Source organism: Amblyomma mixtum, chromosome 7, assembly GCF_055824585.1.
Source record: "Amblyomma mixtum isolate Tamu chromosome 7, ASM5582458v1, whole genome shotgun sequence".
NCBI classification, from domain to species: Eukaryota; Metazoa; Arthropoda; class Arachnida; order Ixodida; family Ixodidae; genus Amblyomma; species Amblyomma mixtum.
This window is the reverse complement of record NC_143018.1, coordinates 55744693-55762603: the sequence shown is the minus strand read 5'-3', so window position 1 is coordinate 55762603 and position 17911 is coordinate 55744693. Positions and strand designations below refer to the sequence as shown.

Below are 17911 nucleotides of genomic sequence, written 5' to 3'. Positions count from 1 at the left end.
ACGAACGTGTCAGCACCCATAACAGGTGGGACCCCACCGTCCTGCTGGCAAACGAAATTTTCTATTTATCTGGCACAGCAAGGCAATGGTACGACACCAACGAGGACGAACTAACTAGTTGGGACATCTTCAAGGAAAAGATTCGCGCTCTGTTCGGACCTCCGGATGCTTCGAAGCTCGCAACCCAAAAACACCTTGAGTCGCGTGCTCAGTCCTCCAGTGAAGGTTACGTCACGTACATACAAGACGTCCTTGCCTTATGCCACCAGGTTGACACCTTCATGTCGGAAAACAAAAAGGTGGGCCACATCCTGAAGGGGATCGCGGACGACGCTTTCCATTTGATTCTGTGCAAAGGATGTGATACCTGGATGCCGTTATTAAGGAGTGCCGTCTCTTCGAGCAAGTCAAGAGCCGGCGCATATTTCCACAGTTTGAACGACTTCCCCATACGGCCGCCACATGTACGTGTGTTTTGCAGCAGCCACCACCTAGCCCACCTCCCACTTCGCCTCTCAATATCACCGACGCAGTCACCCGGATCGTTCGCCGTGAAATGGAGGCCTGTGCACCTGCGGCCCCTCAACCTACCACCCCCAGTCACCCCTTGCCCGATGTCTCCATCATTCAAGCCGTCGTGCGAGAGGAACTCGCAAATTTGGACCTCTCACATGCTATCTGTTCCATCGGGAACTCTAGCGTTCGACCACCAACCAGGAATGTTTTCCGTCCAAGGGCTCCGTACTTTCGTCGCTACCGTAATCCAGCAGAGTGGCGGACGCCTGATGATCGCCCAATATGTTTCAATTGTTCCTGTGTCGGCCACATTTCCCGGCACTGCCGCAATAGATGGTTTCCGACTCTTCGCACCGAGCTTTCCTATGCCAACCGTTCAGATATGCCCCCCCGTTTTCCGCCCCGACCACCTCATGACCAATCAGATTCGGCCAATGATCTCGCCAGCTCCCGACCACGTCGTTCTTCCCGCTCTCCATCTCCCCGAGGCCGGCGTTTCCGATCCCCGCAGCACCTTCGATCCTCGGCAGCCTCATACGACCGCTCTGACTTGGAAAACTAGCTGATGCAGCTCCCGGAGGTGACGCTGCATCCACGACCAGGCCCACAAATCCTCTACAGACCTCCCACTTGAACCAACTAGACGTTTGTGTTGATGGTGTCCCCGTGTGTGCGCTTATCGACACTGGTAAAGTTCTCACGCCGGCTCGGTCTCGAGTGCGTGTCGCGGACGGTGGAACAGTTAGTGTTGACGGACTCTGCACTGCACGCGTTAGTGTTGCTGGCCATGACCTTCCGGTGCAGTTCACTGTTTTGAACCCTTGTGCTCATGACCTCATCCTCGGCCTCGATTTCCTGTCAGAACACTCCGCCCTGATCGACTGCTCGCAAGGCGTCCTACACCTCGATCTCCCAACCATCGATCCTGAACCCTTGCATTCTCCCCGACTGTATTCGCCCGACCAAGTTTCTCTGCCCTCACTAGCCGCCTTATTCGTTACCCTACGCCCTACCTCATCAGTGGCCGATGGTGACTACTTAGTCGCCCCTATTTCAGATGTCTTGCTGCACCGCAACGTTGCACTGCCCCATACTGTCGCTACAATCAGGGGAAACAGCGTGTCCCTACCGTTAATTAATTTCAGCTATTCAGCCCAAGTCCTTCCACCTGGCATATGCGTGGCAACGTTCTCCCCTATTGGCTCCTGCCCAGTTGCCCCATTGGACCCTGCCCATGCATCAGCTCCTGCAGATACTGTTCACGCTCCTACTTCGACTGACGCGATCACGGCAATGATGCCCTCCGATTTGCTCCCTGCTCAATCTTGTCAGTTGCGTGCGCTTCTCGAGTCCTATTCCGACATCTTCGACCTCCATAACAGCGCCCTTGGCCATGCTCTTACCGTTACGCACCGCATCGACACCGGCGACGCTCCTCCGATCCGCCGCCGACCATACCAGGTCTCCCATGCAGAACGACAGGTAATCCAGGCGGAAGTGGCAAAAATGCTGGAGAAGAACATCATTGAGCCCTCTCACAGTCCTTGGGCTTCGCCCGTCGTCTTGGTCAAGAAGAAAGATGGCTCGTGGCGCTTCTGTGTGGATTACCGTCACCTGAATAAGATCACTAAAGAAGATGTCTATCCGCTTTCTCGAATCGACGATGCCTTAGACTGCCTCTACGGAGCCAAATTCTTCTCCTCCATAGACCTACGTTCTGGCTATTGGCAAATTGCTGTGGATGACCAGGATCGGGAGAAGACTGCTTTTGTTACTCCTGATGGATTATATCAGTTTAAGGTTATGCCTTTCGGCTTATGTAACGCCCCAGCCACTTTCGAGCGCATGATGGACTCCTTGCTGCAAGAATTTAAGTGGTCCACTTGCTTCTGCTATTTAGACGATGTAATTGTGTTTTCTCCCTCGTTTTCGTCCCACATGGACCACCTCTCACAAGTTCTTTCCCTCTTCCGTCATGCCGGGCTGCAGCTCAACTCTTCAAAATGCCGTTTCGCGCGTCGTCAGCTCACTATACTAGGCCATGTCGTCGATGCTACAGGGGTTCGTCCCGATCCAGACAAGATCCGAGCAGTAAAGGACTTCCCAGTACCCCGTACGAGCAACGACGTTCGAAGTTTTTTGGGTCTTTGTTCTTACTTTCGTAGATTTATTCAAGATTTTGCCGACATTGCTCAGCCGCTCACCGATCTTCTTAAAAAGGATGTCAGTTTTTCCTGGGGGTCCTCTCAAGACCACGCCTTTGCCCACCTTATAAGGAAGCTTACCACTGCACCGGTCTTGGCACACTTTGATGTGTCAGCTCCTACGGAAGTCCGTACTGATGCTAGTGGCCATGGAATCGGGGCAATCCTTTCCCAGCGTCAATCCGGCACGCATCGCGTAATTGCCTATGCTAGCCGCCTCCTATCCCCTTCCGAGAAGAACTACTCCATTACCGAAAGAGAGTGCTTGGCCCTCGTCTGGGCTGTTGGCAAATTTCGACCCTACCTATATGGCAGGCCATTCACAGTTGTTACAGATCATCACGCACTGTGCTGGCTCTCTTCTCTGAAGGATCCTATCGGTCGCCTCGGTCGTTGGGCGCTACGACTCCAAGAATATGACTACGTTGTGATCTACAAGTCCGGACGGTTGCACAAAGATGCCGACTGCCTCTCTCGTTACCCTGTTGCCCACACTAATACTGTGACGAGCGCAAGCGCTATTGACCTGTTCTCTCTATCGCCGTTTACAACTATCGGCGAAGAACAGCGTCGGGATGCGGAGCTTCTCTCCATCATCGATCGCCTAACGTCCGCCCACACCGACCCTTCACTGAACCGCTTTGCTCTCGTTGATGGTATTTTATACCACCGGAATCTTCAACCAACTGGTCCTGACCTTCTCCTCGTCGTCCCGAAGCACTTACGAACAGTCGTTCTCCACGAACTCCATGACCTCCCGACTGCTGGCCATCTAGGCGTTACTCGCACGTACGACCGCATCCGCCGTCGGTTCTTCTGGCCTGGCCTCTACCGCTCAGTGCGCCGTTACGTTGGTTCTTGCGATGAGTGTCAGCGTCGCAAGCGCCCTGCATCTGCTCCCGCTGGCTATCTTCAGCCCATTGACATCCCTCCGGAGCCGTTCTACCGTGTCGGCCTGGATCTTCTCGGCCCCTTTCCTGAGTCCACTTCTGGGAACAGATGGGTTGCAGTAGCCACAGACTATGCCACCCGGTACGCGATAACACGTGCGCTCCCCACGAGTACTGCCGCTGATGTCGCCGACTTTCTTCTTCAGGATGTCATTCTTCATCATGGAGCACCCCACCAACTGCTCACCGACCGAGGCCGCGCCTTCCTTTCAGCAGTGGTAAACGACATTCTTCGCGCGTGCTCAACTAAGCACAAGTTGACGACCGCTTACCACCCCCAAACTAATGGCCTCACTGAGCGACTCAATCGCACGCTTACCGACATGCTCGCCATGTACGTCTCCTCTGATCACCGAGACTGGGACGGCGCACTCCCATACGTTACATTTGCATATAATTCATCCCGCCACGACACTGCCGGCTACTCTCCGTTTTACCTACTGTACGGCCGCTAGCCTCAACTGCCGCTTGACACATTGTATCGAACACCTCGTCCCCCACATTCTGAATACGCCCGTGAAGCCATTGCCCATGCTGACCATGCTCGCCAAGTCGCCCGTTCCCGCTTGCAAGCCTCCCAAGCTTCTCAGCAACAGCACTATAACCGCCGCCACCTGGACAGTGCCTTCTTGCCTGGGTCCCTTGTATTGCTCTGGGTGCCTTCTCGCCGTGTAGGGCTCTCGGAAAAGCTTCTTTCTCGATATGTGGGCCCGTATCGAGTGCTGCGCCAAGTCACAGCCGTCACATACGAGATTGAGCCTGCCTTCCCCGAGTGCACTTCCCGTACTCCACCCTCCGATATTGTGCACGTGTCGCGCCTCAAGCCCTACCACCTACCTTCTTCTGACGCTCGCTAAGCAGCACGGCGACGGTGCTTTTGCGCCCGGGGGCATGCTACGGGTCGACTCAGAGAAGATGAGGCCGACGAAGTGAGAGGGCGCTTGGCGCGTGCTCGGGCTCCGAATCCTGGACGGTGGCCTGTGTTTTGGCATCCGGTGCGCCCTGTGCTTGTGTTCTGTTCAGCGTGAGTGCACCAGTGTTCTTCGTAGCGTGAACGCCTCCTGCCACGTAACAATATATATATATATATATATATATATATATATATATATATATAACATAAGCGATAACATATTCAATAATATTCTAAATTCATCACCACCACAAAATAAATAAATAAATTAAACATTTCCTGTGTCCCTTGGTTTCTGTGGTTGTTGGCTTCTCTCCTATTTACAATGATCCCCTCATTTCCCTTCCCGTATTTGTTTAATTGCTTAACGAGGGCCTCGGTTCTGGCAGCCTTGATGCGGTAAGAAGAATACGAGAGTTCTCACACAGCTTCCACCCTCGCCGCTCGATGACTTTCACGTCACACCAGCGGTAACTCAGGACGTACTACTTCCCCCGTTTACGAACGTGGGTGGCGCTGATGAACACTCTCAAGGTTAGGTTATTTGTAAACATAAATACCACCGAAAGCAGAAGACTTGACAGCCGTTGCCGTAGCTCAGAGGTAGAACAGCGGACGCGTAATTGAGAGGTCGTTGGTTCGGATTCCACCGGCGGCATGCGTTTTTTTCTTCTGCTTTTCTAATCAGTTAGCATTAAGCGATAACATATTCAGTAATGTTCTAAATTGATCAACACCACAAAATAAATACATTAATTAAAAATTCCCTGTGTCTCTTGTTTTCTGTGGCTGTTGGCTTCTCTCATATATGTATATATATATATATATAACACGCACGCCAACAGTCATCGAGACTAAGGAGCTTATGGGATGTTTTTGTTTTTAATTTTGCGGTGTTCAATAAACGGAGATCACCATGGTACTTGTTTCTGTTAGTCTTTCAAAGATAATTTATTATAATGCAACAGAAGAAACAACCACGTGCTAGCGGTAGGATTCGAACCCATGACCTACGAAACTGGCGTCCGGTACTCTACCAAGGGACCTACGCAGCTGCTGTCCAGTCCTGTGCTGTTAGGTGTCCTTATGTGTCGTGCAACGTAACCTAGAGAGTGGTCATCGGCACCACCCTAGACAATGGCTGCGTACGTAGTACAGCCTGTAAACCGCTAGTGCCATGCAGGAGCTTGATCGCACGTTGATGGCAGGAGCTGTGCGAGGACCCTCTTACACTGCTTATGGCATCAAAACTGCCAGAATCGAGGCCCTCGTTAGCCATTGAGCCGGCAAGGGAAAGAAATAGAGGGGCTCGATATTACATATGACAGAAGCTAACGGTCATCGAAATCAAGGAGCTTAGGGATGTTTTGTTACTCATTCTTTATTATTCTTTTAAGAAAATTGATTACAAAGCCGAAGACAAAGTAAGCACTGGGGATCCAAACCCACGATTTCTGAATTTCGCGTCCGGTGCTCAGTCAACTAAGCTACGGCGACGGCTGTCCAATCTTCTTGTTTCGGGTATATTTGCGTCTAGTGCTGCGGAGCATTAGGAGTGTTCACCGGTGCCACCGTCGACTATAGCCGTGGACGGGGTATGTCCGGTATTACTGCGAATGCCACGCAGGAACGGGGTTGAATAGGAAGGAGGAAGCTACGCAACAGCCTTATTATGTTGCCAATGGCATCAACACTGCCAGCATGAAGGCCCTCGTTACCTATTGAGCAGGCAAAGGAGAGGAAGAGAGGGGCTGGTTATTACATTTCATTTATTTCATTTCATTTAATGGACCCCTCAGGGCCAGAGGCACTACAGAGGGGGAGTGGCAAAACACAAGAAAAGATTAGAAAATACAGCAAAGAGACAAATTTAAATAACACCTGAGTATGCAATGCTAGCTATAGCTTCGCGGAACATGTCATAATTATTGATGTCGGCAATACCTATGGGAAGGTGATTCCAATCACGCGAGGTCCGCAGCAAAAATGACTGAAAAAAATATTTGGTATTAGAATAAATTAAACCGACTTTATGGTTATGGTCAGTACGATGGGATACATAAAATGGCGTGGAATAAGTCGATCATGCAGTACAGGATGACGGTACAACTTGTGAAATAAAGTGATACGAGACACTTTTCGACAAGGTGACAGCGATAGGAGAGAAAGGCTAGACTTCATAGTAGTTATGCTTGCAGTGCGATTGTAATTAGTGAGGATGAAAGGCGCAGAGTTATTCTGAACCATCTCAAGAGCAGTAATATGACTGTCATAAGGAGGGTCCCAGACTGATGATGCATACTCCAGTTTGGAACGAATTAGTGTTTTATATAACAAAAGTTTCACAGAAGAAGAAACGTTGAAAAAATGGCGACGTAAGTAACCTAGCATGGAATTAGCGTTGTTGATTATGTGCTCGATATGAAGTGACAAGCTTAGGTTAGAAGTGATATGAATGCCAAGGTATTTATATGATGTTACAGATTCTAAAGACGCGTTATTAATATAATACGAAAGCGAGGCAGTAGATTTTCTTGAAACACGCATGACTTTGCAATTCTTGATGTTTAGTTGCATTGACCATTTATTTCACCAGTTAGCTACAGTGGTAAGGACAGTCTGAAGTAGGCAGCTGTCGTTGGTATCGGTTATTTCTCTGAAAATAACGCAATCGTCCGCAAAAAGGAGGATATGAGAGTTAACAAGAGATGGAAGATCGTTGATGTAGATTAAGAATAAAAGAGGCCAAGGACTGAGCCTTGGGGAACGCCTGATTGCACTTCTGTTTAACCGGAATTAAAACTATTGGCGGTTATAAACTGTGAGCGATTAAGAAGAAAACATTCAATCCATTTCAGTAGATTAGGGTCAATATTAAGGTTGTTTAATTTTAATGATAGGAGTCTCTGACATACCTTGTCGAAAGCTTTACTAAAATCTAAGAATATACAGTCAGCTATTGATGATTGGTCAAGGATAGAGTGTAATGCATGTGTAAAACATACTAGTTGTGTGTCGCATGAATAAGATTTCCGAAAACCATGTTGTGCTGATGAGAAGAAGGCGTTTTATTTCAGAAAATTAACAAGATCTGTAAAAATTATATTGTAACGTGGCGGCCAGCCGAAGAATGAGGCGTGGTGAACGATGGCTATGAGATGATTTAATGGCCGCTGGCCTAGCGCGGGCGCTCCGTCCCGCGCCACTGCCAGCTTCGTCTTCATCACACTACCCGGGGCCTCCGAGCGATCGTCCCGATCGGTGGCGAACAGACGGCGAAATGGCGATGGTCTTGAGTGAAGGATCGAACAATATGTAGAAGATGGTGCAGTGCTGGCCGCCACGATGAGAAAGATGAGAGAATGTGTCCCGGTCCACGAAGCATCCGCGCCGTAGGGTGCCAGGAGCTGACGGCCGAGGTCTCTGGACGCACCGAACGGCGGGGCAGGGGGGCGGTGTCTTCACGTTTGGGTCTTGGGTCAGTGGGGTCTTGGGTCGGTGGGGTCTTCGGTCGGTGGGGTCTTCGGTCCGTCGGGTCTTCGGTCCGTCGGATCTTGGGTCGTCGTGTCGTGTGGTCCGGGCGGGGGACGGGGCTGGGGTGAGCGGCGAGGTCGGTTCAGGTCGGGCGGGCTGGGGCACGGCCGTGCGGCGCTGACCAGGTACTCACGGCCGACGTTCACGGCAGGCCCAGGACGCCGAAGCTCCGTGACCAGGATGGCGATGAAGGGACCTCAGCATCTCCACCAGATGTAACGTGGCGGCCAGCCGAAGAATGAGGCGTGGTGAACGATGGCTATGAGATGATTTAATGGCCGCTGGCCTAGCGCGGGCGCTCCGTCCCGCGCCACTGCCAGCTTCGTCTTCGTCACAATATGTTCGAACATTTTACAGCATGTACTAGTTAGGGAGATGGGATGATAATTGAGGGGAGATGTTTTGCTGCCCGACTTGTACACTGAAATCACCTTCCCAATTTTTCACTGTTTCGGTAGGATAGATTGGTCATAAGATTGTTGTAAAATTTTTGTTAGCATCACAGAAACATAGATTGAAGTGTTTTTCAAAAAGTTGGCATTAATAAGATCACAACCTGGAGCAGAATGAAGATTGAGATTCTCGATAAGTTTAATACCACCAAAAGTATCAAATAAAATGGTCGACATAGTTTCATAGTGGTGCTTATATGTTGCAGGTATGTGTGCATCAGATGTAATAGAAAAATTCTCAAAACATTATTGGTTACGAACAGTAGCAACAAGGTCTGAAGGAATGGGATCACCAGAAGAGTCGATTAGAACAATATTTTCATCAGCCGTGGGATTAATAACGCGCGAGAATTTCTTGATATTAGTTGTGAGCATAGACGGAAGGATCTGCGAATGAAAGTGTTTCTTTGCGTCTTTAGTTGCCTTCACGTATGCTTCGGATGCAGCCGAGTACGAAGCCCAACGTTCTGTGGTGGAGGCAAACTTAGCGATGCGATAAAGTCGCTTCTTTTTATTAGATAGCATACGTGACGGAAACCAGCAGCCACCGAAACCACGGAGATAGGGGATTTTTTTAAAGCGAAAGCTTTACTGCGGCATATCTCCGCGAGTTTCACCGACCACGCAGTAACGACCCTCTGCCGCTGCGCAGCTGGACCGTGCCCTTCACCCTGCGACTAACCTCATCACCTCGTCACTGTAGTTCCGCCGTCGCCGCGCGCCTCACCGGCACAGTTGGCCGTGAGATTGCCGCTGCATCTGGAGCCGCCGCTGACAGACTGCGCGCGCTTTCATCAGGCAGCGCGCGCTTCGCCATGGATCAAAACGTTGCTGGGCCATGTCACAACTTTACTCAGAGGACTTCGCAACGACGTCGGCAAGAGACATCTGCTTACTTAGAGAAGAAGCCGAATACTGGTCGCGCCAGCCTAGCTTCCGAGACCGAAGAAGAGGAGACCGAACGGCTCGCAAAACGACGACGCTCTCACTTCGTATAACTAGCGTTAAAAGAGCTGAACGTCAGCAATTTCTTTCCTATTTTTGCTGTTATAATCAATGGGAGACTAGTATGGTATTTATTTTTATTTTATACCAGCGCCATAGCCGAATGGCTTGTTATTTTAGAAATAAATCATTATCAAGGAGGTAGAAAACAGCCACTTTCCACCGGCGGGATCTGTACCCAGGACTTCCGAAATCTGCGTCCTGTTCTCTATCAACTGAGTTACGGTGACGGCTGTAACGGCGTCACCCGGTGACGGCGACCAGTCCTCCATATCAGCTGGCAGCAGCTCAATTGCGAGAGACTGCTCAAGAAGAGCAATCTGGGTCATAACACAGCCTTAGCAACCTAAATCCTACTGATGGCAGCACCTACGTTTCAAAGGCAGTGGCACATTGCTTTGCCGTTGCACCACTGCACCAGAAGCAGTATAGAAACTCCCAGGGATTAGTGAACGTAGAGAAGAGAATGACGAATTCTGTATATAGACAGCTATCTGATTAACTGCGTGGGGCCGCACTCGTTCGTCCTCTGTGGTTCGCTTTCCCGCAATGCACTCCAACAGTAGCTAGCTCCCCCGAAACGCACTTTTCTCACTTTGGTTACTTTAACAGGGGAGGGTGCTCGCATCGCAGCGACACCAGCGCCACGGATGGCGTTTTGCTGCGCGCACGTGGGGAGCGACGGGGGCTCTTCTTCGGACCGGGAAGGCGAGCGGACGTTTCGCTCGCGGCTCCGCTCTTCGTCGACGGGCGCCTCTTGGTCGGAACTTCCTCCCGCCAAGCCCGTCCCGTCCGGCCTCGGAGTTTTCCCTCTGCCCTACCGTAGGCGAACATTCGCTCGTAACCTTGCTGGTGAGTCGGACATCCTCGATTCCTCAGTGTATTTCGTTGCTAGCTGGCGTTATTGTTGTTATAGCAATAAATGCCTTGTTTTTGTCCGCCAGTGTGTCGTTCCTTTGTTCTCGCAGAGCAAGGCCCGCTGTAGTCGGCGTGCGCTCGGTAGCGCTCGCGACCACGGGGTGGGGTCCGCGCGGTTTTGAACTGTGTCAGCCGCGGTTAAACGGGGAGAACGGATTTATCTCTCCCCTTTTTATACCCCACAACTGCCATCCGTGAATGCTAGATTTGAACACCGGAACCGAAGCGTAAATGGAAGTGCCAATGCACGCGGTTCACATTTGGCCTACCTGCGCAAATCGACCAGAACTTTTTTCTACTTTCCGATGAGTTATTTTCATGCGATAAAATACACTGTTGACCATTAGCTGTAACGTAAATGCCACCAGTAGGAGATAAGGTTTTGTCGACTTTATGGGGTACGTGTTGTGCCGAAAGCGAAAAAAGAATTTCAGGCGTTTTATGCCACTTATATTGTCAGATAGAAACTCTCCACTGTAATTGACAGCAAGCGCCCATGCCACTGTGGCTGTATTTTTTTTGTTTGACTCAAAAGCGTTGGCCTTATTCCCTCTAGCGTATATAGCGACCTGGAAAGCCCCGACTTGTGCCGTCGATTACGTCGCACGGTGAAAACAATAAAAGCAAATGCTCTCGATATCTCTACGGAAGCAATCCCTCCACTTGGTTCACGCGTATGTAGATCTCTGCTTCCACAAGGTCATTTAAGAAAGATGTGTTACAGATGTGCTTTCACGAGGAAAGTGTTTAACTTTATCATAGCTTCCGTTTTTTGGTACAGAATATGCGTTTCTTGATGCAATTCGCTGTGTGGGTTCTACATTCAGCGAAAGTTCGAATGGAGGAGAGTAAAAAGCACACTGGATCTTGCTGAAGCATGAATAGACCCTTCACTCTATTAGTTTGAACATGCACAGCTAGATTCTGCAGCGCCGTGACCTGAGCCTGTACAAGAGCCATGATTTCACGTGGTCTGCGGCTCTTTGATGTACAATAATATGTTTCTAGGACTTGTAATAAGGGAGTAATTACTCATTGGCATCCACCCGAGCGCAGCCATACGGCTACAAAGGAAAGCTATACACCTTTCTCAGAAACTTCGTAGTTAAAGAAAAATTCGTCCTGGTCCGGGGTTCGAACCCAGGACCACCGCTACACCGGAGCAGTCGCTCTACCAATTAAGCTAACCAGGACGGCAAGCTTATGGCAGGGCGAGAGGACGGCAAGCTTATGCAGGACTTCCGTCTCTTGAAATGACCCTTTAACGGGTAAACAACATTTCGCGCTGTTTTATGTCTAAAATGTCCAACAAACGAAACATAAAAAAGGAGGAAAGAATAACGTCCAGTGCCTTTCAAGAAGTAACTGAAGCGTCCCTCATATCGAGAGTCGCTTTGGGATGTTAGATCCTAATAAACAAAACCAGACCTAACAAAAACACGCACTGTCGAGTCAGCTAGCTTTTGTCATCAGAATGAACTTAATGCATGATTCTCCTGGGAGGTACACGTACTGGATGCAACTTATGCCGATGGAAAGGAGATGCTACCAGCTGTTAGCTATATTTGATTGGATACGAAGGCAAGACACGAGCTGGTAATTTAGAGATGCGCAATAATGACACCAGCTCTAAAAGTACGGTAATTATTGGAAAATATTTTTGTGACATTATATCTATTTCATGCTGCTACACCATGCATTAAATTTAGAAGTTAGCTATTCGGTGCAACGCATATTTGGCAAATCGGATTGCACAACTTGCATTCATGTGGCAGTACTTGTTAACGATCAATTAAAAATTGTTCTATAAAAATGTTATGCGCCTCTCGTCTCCTACAGTGTATGCCACAAAATTCACTGTTATTTATTTTCTTTTCCCTGCGGTAGTGATATGGTGATGATCACTTCGTGCATCTCTTCCGCTGTATTGTGAGGTCATCGTAGACGAGCTGAGATTGGCGAGGAATTTGTTTCAAGACATTGCAACAGTTCTATTGCGATAGGAGTTCAACGGTTAGTTACAATATGACTCATAGTGTAGTGCCTCCAGGTCCTGTGCTGGGTCACAGTAGCGGAAATGGAATAAATTTTTGTTATTTTTATCCTTCTGTTCTTTTCTGTTTTTTTATGCTCGCTGGTTGCTTATTTGTAAATTATCACTTGTAGAGACTGCAGCTGCTGAAAAGAAGCGGAATAAGAAACCACAGTGTTGAGCCTATATTGCGTACTGCGTATCAAAAGACTGCTTGCAATTCTGCTGATATGAAAAAAAAAAGAAATCTCCGAGTATACAGCAGGCGTTGATCCTATGATACAGAACTGCAGGCGGGAATGCCATTTTCATACAATAATAATGCCTTTTTTGCCTTCCGATAGACAAGTCAATGGCTTGCCAAATTTGATAAACCTGTGAAATCTCTGTGATCACACTTGCAATTAATTACGGGGGATATGCCAATAACTGGAAGCCACTGCGAAACTTATATTGGCCGTGTATCAATGAATAATGCTGGGACGAATGGCTGAACAGAGGCTGGTTCCCGGCCTGAATGTCGCACATTTGCTGATCCGACAGGTGAAACATAGGCCCCGTCTGAACATCACCACACTATAAATTATACAGGCGAACAGGTGCTCAATCCGAACGTAGGCCGTTGTCGAGTAGACAGGCCGAACGTACGCATATTCCTAACGTGACAGTTGGGCCATGGTCGTAAAAAGTGCGAATTCACCTAAGCGCCTACATAGTAGCGATGTTAGCGCTAATTTCCGCCGCCTTTATGCCAGCGTAGGTATCCTGTTGGCGTGCTGCTTGGGTACACCCTAAGGAAGAGGAGCACTAGCTCCTGCTCCTTCGTAGGCGGGTTCTTAATACTACGTAGAGCTAGGCCATTTAGCTTTGTGTTGATAGCATAACAATTTGGGGCGAATTTTCATGCATGTGCCGGTATATTCATTAATTTAAATTATTCCCAAATCTATTTTGTTATGTGGGCTTAAATTTCTTTAAAAAGACAAAGTTTTTGAACTATCCCAGTCTATATTGGCCATGGTATCCTTGCTGTTACGATATGCCATCAAATAAAGTGTCCCTGAGGGGTCTCCTTCGGGTGCTTAGTTATTCCTACACAGAATGGCTCACTACAAACCTGAGCTTACTTGCTTCCACAGGCGACAAAGCTCGTCTAGCGAAAATATTTCTTGGATAGATCCACTGTACCAGCACTCAGTTGTGTTAAGTGCCTTAGTATTAACTTCTCGCAGAATTTCAACTGTTCAACTCACATAATCAGGGTACTTTAAAGCGCTGAGTTCTCAGCTACCTCTGTCGTAATGTATGGGATTCTGCCTTACGCTTAAATTTTTACCTGATAAATCACTCGTTGTACTCAAAGTAGAGATCGCACTTGTCATGCGTGACCACGCTCAAGTTGCTCTTACTAATTCAAATGAGCTTTCTCAATACCATAGTGTTCGATTCATGTTTGCCAGTTACATATAATCCGGCAGTGTTCCTTAGATTAAAATAAATAGGCTCCCCTAACTTCCAGCCACGCCCCATATTTGCTAGACGATATGTGTATAAAAAATATATCAACTCACCATTTCTCTTTTTAGCTACCCATCCAAGCTGCTTATCGTTTTTCATCCCGCACCAGTTACCAGAAAGCCGTATACCAACCGCTAGCTTGCATCATGACCAACTTTCACTCGTTCTTGAAAACAGGTCGTGCCTGGAGCACTCTCTCCACAAATGCCATCTTTCCTAAAAACCTGAATTACTGGAGGATTCTATCCAATGAAGTCTTTATAAACAGGACATAATTAAACCAACTTTTACACGAGGGCCCTGGCGAAAGTAGCAATAAATTTATTTAAAGCGGAAATAAGAGAAACGCTATGGCATTCTTTAGCCGATGTCAACCTTCGGAGATGGGACGGCAAATTGCTCATAACAAAAAAGGTTAATGCGCAAAATTACAGGCATGCAGCACACTTCTACTCTGGCTATTTAAACTCTTGCTAATAATGCCGATCCTTATTTGAAGCTTCCAGTTCAATACTATGCCTTAGATCGTGCCTTTCTATTCCTTTTCTTTTCATGTTTTGAAGCACTGTTTTCGCCGGAGTTAAATAGAGTGCCTCGACAGTAGAACTGGAAGTTACTGCAATAAAAAACTGATTCGAACAGCATAACGATTTGAACTCCTTATGACATTTTTGTCAGCCAGCAAAAGTCCATTTTATATCTTGTAGCTAACTTCCAGAGCGTTTACGTTTGCAGAGGCCTCAACTAATTCTTTTGGCGCAATATCTGTCGTGCACATTTTCTATTCCTATGTAATTCTTGTGCGACAATTATACGTTCCCAGCCAAAAGCACGTAATTGAGTCTTGTGACACATCAAAGACCCGGACAGATTGTGCTTTTCAAATAATGACTGATTCGGATAAAATTAATCAGGGTAATAAAAACACGGAGTGTCGTATCCTAGCAAGCTGAAACTAGCGGAGTGCTGTTTTGAGTCGCAAGGTATAGTGAGCACCATTTTTTCAATGAAATGTCGAAAATAGCTTGTTACATCCGCAAACAGTCTATCACGTTTATAAACATACGACATAACTGCTTGCAACAAAGTCTTATTGAGGTACCATTTTTGCCGAGCTTCAATAAAGATCCGCAAACACAATCTACCATTTCTTAGAAGCGCTTCTTAATGGCCTTAAAACGCGTTTCAAGAAACAAAACCCTCTTTTCTGCAAAATCCTGTCTCCAATAAGGGTTCGCATGTGCACTGGAAGAGAGATATGAGCCAACGGTTCTCATGCGGTAATTCTTTATGTTTTGCCTGGCATCGTTTCAGGCCGGTAGTTAAAGCTACGTAATTGTCACCTTGATGCAAACAGTCGACCTACCTTTCTTTCAAGGCGTTAGTACAACTTTTGAAAAGGCACTCAGTGCATAACGGCAACGATAGAGTAGTTAGCCAGAAAGACTTTTATCATTATTATCTTTAAAGAACGGAAAAACTTCTGCAATTTAGGCCGCACCCTTTAAACAGCACTCAGTTTGTTGGGTTCGGTAAAGACTCTCCATGTTTTTGGAGTACTGCCTAACTTTGCTCTCCGCTCAGTTGAAAGGCATCTGAAGGCAAATAAGTGCATAATAGACGCGCCGTCCGATCTTTCTCACCAGTTAGAATAACACATTACGCGAATTCCCCACACGCACATTCCTTAAGGCTGCTTACCGAGCTGGTTCACTATTTTGAAGGCTCTTGCTAGCGTCCTCCACACAAACAAATGCCAGATAGTGGTGTTCGACAGCGACACAGAAAATCATTCATAAACAATGAAGGAAAGATAAACAACATTTTACGGTGGAATAACATGGAATAATTTTATAAGTAAGCTCAATTTCATCAATCGGACTCGTCTTTTAGTTGCACGAGCTTTTGCATTTCGCAAGTTTCTGCTTCTGAACTGTGTAGTGTAGACCACTGCTGCATCTGCAGAACTGCTCAAATTTTGGCCAGCAAATATGAGACAATGTGATTCTGAAGCTTCTCACTTTGCAAAACTTTATGCCTTCCTTCGCAGCCAAAATTTTTTTATCTGGTGTCGTAGTTGTTTTTTATGATGTCCGGTATGTTTTGAGATATCAGTGCCATATTGTGTTATTGTGTTCGTCCATACAATATGTATATTTATGGCTTGTGGTGGTCTGTTCTGATTTTTTTTGTTTTTCATGCAGGTAAATTATTGGAATTCAACAAACCTCAACTATGCAATAGACGACATTGAAAAACTGGAAGGGACGCTGAACTACACGAAGTGGGATCTACGTTTCATGAATATGGGAATGAAACCACCTACGCGCCAATTGAATTAAAACGCCTTCAAGCAAGAGATTTTATGTAGTTGTGTCGGTCGTCACTGCGACGTTTATAAGAGGTGACCGCGATACGTACAGCCTTTGTCAAAAGTTTAGAGCCCAGGGGGTTTGCTTCTAAGCACTACTGTGGCGCTCCAGTAGCACTAATGGAAGTCCTACGCATCGGACGGAGCAGGACCAAAAATCTTCTTACCTTCAGGAGATTTGGGACGCTGATGACGCATTACAAGCAAAGCAATGTGGCCCAGACGCAAACCCCCTGGGCTCTAAACTTTTGACAAAGGCTGTACATATGAAGTCGCGGCGTCACAACGTCCGAAATCATTTCAGTCTAAATGAAGCCCTCGCATCACTGCTTATAACATTTCTTACCTCAAAATGCAGATTCTTTTACGTGTGCACAACACGTTCAATATAAACATTCATTGGCAATGTTTAACGAGATATATAGGGTTAACTCGGCCGCAAAGCCATTAGAAAACAAAGTAGTCACGATAATATTTGGCGGAAATGGTTGTTCAGTTGCCCAAGTAAAGAAATGGAAGATATTCTGTGTAACATCACCTTCTGGCGACCACAACAGACGAAGTCATAAAAACTTTGGATGTTTTCGTTACACATTCCATGTGGTACTAAACGGTAACACTGCCATTTAATCCAACGCAAAATAGTATCTGAAGAGGTTTTGTTCGAAAAAAAATTTTTTTTCGGCGCAACCTCTACACAAGCGTCTATGGATATGCATTGACCTCGGTCCCCGCAACATCAGCATGTTTGGCAAAAGTTCAAAATAGATCAAAAAGCGTTTTGCACATACCCTTTCCTGTAAATGTGTAAAAAGGCCCTTACAAGGCTTCGTATGACAACGCCTGTCTAGCAACATCATGAGAAATTCTGGTAATACGGTTGGCTATCGATTTTGGTCGCAATTGGCCAGTCAAATTTCGATGGTGATCCGTGCCAGATTTTCCAGATGATGCGGGTCAGACTTGGAGGTCGTCATCGTGTCACCGCAAGTATTTAAAGTTAGACGTCAAGTGAGGTACTGTGGGATGTCAGTGCACGTTAAAGAACCCCAGGTGGTCGAAATTTCCGGAGTTCTTCACTACGGCGTCTCTCATAGCCTGAGTCTTTTTGGGACGTTGAACCCCATAAACCAACCAACCATCAAGTTAGGTCCATATCAGCCGAGGTCAAATTCAGGTGGTTGACAAGGTAAAATTTTTATCAATGGCCCGGGCTAAGTTTTCATGTAGCTTTGTGTCACACTCGCATAGTTATAGTTGGACACCGGTTTTGGTCGAAATCGGCTCAGGTCTAATTTCGTGAGTAGGCCGGGGCAAATTTCGGCAATGAGCCGGGCCAAATCTTGAGGTCACCATCGTGCTGAGTATGGTCAATGGTGGTTGGACATTGATTTCAGTCCAATCTGGCCAAGGTAACTCTTTCTATATGCCAAAGTAAACCGTTTGCTATGCTGTCCTTCTCAATAGAGGAAGGGAGGCAGTGGGAGTGAAAGAAGAC

The 17911-nt window shown here is 47.3% G+C and overlaps 1 pseudogene; it reads left to right on the top strand.

The window, feature by feature from the left end:
• The window catches only part of LOC149336129 (uncharacterized), a 568238-nt pseudogene extending 551854 nt beyond the window's left edge, over window positions 1–16384 (top strand).
• Window positions 16385–17911: the final 1527 nt, after the last annotated feature.